The 3,803-nt window shown below is 38.8% G+C and overlaps 1 long non-coding RNA gene across 1 annotated transcript; it reads left to right on the top strand.

Annotated features, from left to right (window-relative positions):
- The first annotated feature begins 1,662 nt into the window (after window positions 1–1,662).
- LOC119331807 lies at window positions 1,663–3,175 on the top strand. The gene is made up of 3 exons (XR_005160652.1): window positions 1,663–1,720; window positions 2,269–2,409; window positions 3,108–3,175. It is a non-coding gene; the product is annotated as an uncharacterized LOC119331807 (long non-coding RNA).
- The last annotated feature ends 628 nt before the right edge of the window (window positions 3,176–3,803 follow it).

Raw genomic sequence — 3,803 nt, forward strand, 5'->3', positions numbered from 1 at the left:
AATGCAAGAGCTAATCTAGCAATGAGAGATGAAAGGACAAAGTTGCTAACCTTTGTGATCATTTGAATGCATGAGGGCCTTCAAATCTTGACAAATTTTGGGCAAATTTTGTGATGAACTCGAGAGGAAGAAGGGAAGAACAGAGGAAAGGGCCGGAGAGGGGAAAGGGGGAAGAACAGAGTGCTGGTGGACGAAGGGTTTATATAGGACGACCTTTAGTACCGGTTCGTGCCAAGAACCGTTACTAAAGGGGCTGGAGGGGCGCCTGTCTGACAACATCCTACCATCACTCTCATTAGTACCGGTTCGTGGCACGAACCGGTGCTAAAGGTTCGCCACGAACCGGTACTAATGAAAGCGGCCCGGCTAGCCGTTGGAACCGGCACTAATGTATACATTAGTGTCGGCTCAAATACAAACCGGCACTAATGTGCTTCACGATTGACCCTTTTTCTACTAGTGTCAGTTCCCACTTTTGCAAATCGTGATTGTTAGTTGAAGTTAGTTGGTTCTCCCGATCCCAGTTGCTTCTAATGCAGGTCTGTAGTCCTGAGTTTAGTGGGTGATTCTGTACGATCTTGCGATGATTATAACTGCAACACTTGAGGGTTGGTAGTAGCACATGCCCAAGGCTTGATGAACTCGTATGGCTTTTGTTCTCTTTCTTTTGGAGGGGAGAACTCTTCCACTTGCTTCTGCCTTTTCATCAGCTTCCATGCTGCAGTTTGACAATTTTTATTTCGGTGTTATTTTTTGGGTTCCCTTTTCCCATCTTTTATGTTTGTCGATGGGTCATTAAAACAGAAAACGGTGATGTATGAACCATTTTGACCAATGATTTATTCATTGTGTCCACCAGTGATCTTTTGAGATACTGACGCTTGTTTTTTTTGGAATTAGGGGTGAGAATTACTTATCGATGACTCGGGCATCAACTCTTGATTTTCGGTGGAAGACACAGGGTCAGAACAACTGGTCTGGGCCGTTGCGCCCAGTAAATGCCATCAAAAATAAATTCCCTACCTACAAGAATGGTACGAATGGGATAGTCATCAAATTTGCCGATGAGCCAGAAACGCCATGACTTATGGAGTCTGTTGCCAAAGAGACAGCAGATCTGCTTGACCGGCGTCAGCGTCTTTCAGTCCGCGAGCTCGCAATGAAATTTGAGAAGGGCCTCAGTACTGCCACATTATTATCTAACGAGGTATGGGTCTTCCTGATTGCTGAACACTCATTTAGCAATTGGTTCAGTTATTACAGACCTTAAGTTATTGCATTGGCTTTAACTCTCAGGTTAATTGTAAACAAGTGGCTTTATTGGAGCGAGACATCCTTCTGAAGAATCTAAAGAGTGTATTGGAGTCACTGAGAGGTCAAGTAGCTGGCAAATATAAGGATGAAATTGAGGAATCGGTATCTATGGTTCGTTTTTCTTCTTTTGAACCATATTTACAGCCACGTGAAGGATTATTGTTCCTCAGTGCGTTTTTAGAGTATCTTTAATGACGCCGCAAGTGTTCTAAACTAACCAATATGGTTTCTTAAAAGAAGTCTCCAGCTAAATATATATGCCTAGATCATCCCTTTGTTTGCGAGCACTTTAATAGTTTGACACTTTCTATAGGTGGATATTTTAGCAGTTCAGCTATCCAAAACAGAAAATGAGTTGCTTCAGCAGAAAACCGAGGTCACGAGAATAGCGACTTCACTAAAACTGGTGAGTTGATCCTTGTACTTTGGAAGTATCTTTATTCTATGGACCTTTGTAAGCACATTTTAGTACCATGATCCATTCTGTGTTCTCTGTTTACAATGTACTATCAAATGTCATGTGTATTTTCCCTGCTTGCTACTGGCTTTGGAGGAAAACTTAGTTCCGTCGTTTTTAAATGTAAATTATCTGCCATGATTAAGCAAGCCAAGCTGAAGTTTTGCCTTTGTTGGGACTTCTGAAACAGACTATCAAACAGTACTACAAATTTGAAATGGTGTTCTTTTCTTGCAAATGCACAACAAATTTTCAGGGGCCTGCCGATGGTTTGTTGAACAGCAAATTTTTAGGAGTTCTTCCTGATTTTCTTACCATGGTTAAGAAAATAACATGCTGGCAATGATTTGTGCGTAAAGCATGTTCCAATTCCTCTTGGATTGGCGCGTCGTTTTAGTATTTTTTATAAACATCATTTATCCATATCAAGTATGCTTAATCTTGGTATATTCCCATTTTTTTATTTTGACAAATCATTCTTTCTATATCGTTCACAGGCTTCTGAAGACGCTAGGAGAATTGTTGACGAAGAACGAACTAATGCACGCATGGAGATTGAAAATGCTAGAGCTGTTGTACAAAGAGTTCAAAAAGTACTTAAAGAGAAAGAGAACAGTTCACAAAGAATTAGAAAGCAGGTAAATTGTATATAATTTTATGAGCAGCATATTATCTTGTTTTCTGTACTTTAGTACCAAGCTTACCTGGAACTTATGCATGAATCTGTATTCCTTATATATTCTTTTATTTATGTCATATACAATTACTCCCCTTGACTTCTATACAGTTTTTCTGTTCAAAACCAGTGGTAGTTTACTTTAATTTGACTATGCAACCTTCTACATACTGCATCATACCGCAACAGATCTTCATGCCCAACTTTGCTTTTATTGCTTGCTTGTCCAGATGTTGTGGTTTGACACTGTCCTCAATTTGTTATACTCATTGTATTACTTGCTCTATCTTGAGAATGTAGATTCATTCGGTTGGGATATAGTTGGTATTAGAGTATTACATATCCATTGTGAATAATTTTAGACTATTCCATTGAAGCATTTTGTCCTCATGCAATTTCTATTACATGTAATGACTTAATATTATGACTCTGATGATATATATCTTCAAGCAGTCCTATTATATTTGTTTGTTTTCTGGCATGTTGAAACACTTAATAAGTTATTTGTTTGTTTTTCTGGCTCAAATATATATATGAGATTTCATTAAAAGTTAGGCAGTCAACTATGGTCATGACTTAAAAAGTTAGGTGTATGACACACATGCGATGTCCAGAATAGACTGTTAGCCTATAATATCTGAAAGAACTGTTTGTATTCAGTTGCAGCCCACCTAATAGGACTGCTTGATTCCGTCGAGTATGGAAAAAGTGAAAGGTATTTTACGGTCTCTTTTGCGTTCTTCTTCTGTTACTTGCATATTTTCTGTGGTATCATTCAAGTCATCTACCGATGTCTTCCTTGGGTTTCTCTCAAAAGCGAAAGGTAAAAACAACATGATAGCAAATGAGTATGGAAAAAGCACAATCATTTTACCTTCTATATTTTTATCTGCAATTACATCAGACGTGCCCGTAGCTTTAGGAGGATATGTTGATTCATTATGCGAGATTGATGTATCAACCGAGCTAGCTGGGTCATCTAATATAACATGCTTGGTTAGTATTTATTAAAATGGCTGAACCATGAATGCTAGGATGTAACATAAAATAATCTTACTTGAATTACAAAGGGGGCGAAGATCAACTTTCCTGTGCTTATCATCTCACGTGGGTTTGATTAGCTGCCCCAACATATGATCTGCCCCAACATTAGTTCCTATTGTAATCCAGCATGGGCGTTCAGAAAGCAAAGAGAAGTTAAACATAATCACAAATAGTATGATTGTCAAATACGCACATATAACTAACGACATTGTAAATCCACCAAATATGTACCAGGGATCACATATGAAGATTGCTGAACATTTGTGATATCACATAGAGTACGGCGGTGAACAATCGGCCCATCGTCTAGTT

The sequence above is a fragment of the Triticum dicoccoides genome, chromosome 7A, assembly GCF_002162155.2.
Source record: "Triticum dicoccoides isolate Atlit2015 ecotype Zavitan chromosome 7A, WEW_v2.0, whole genome shotgun sequence".
NCBI lineage: Eukaryota > Viridiplantae > Streptophyta > Magnoliopsida > Poales > Poaceae > Triticum > Triticum dicoccoides.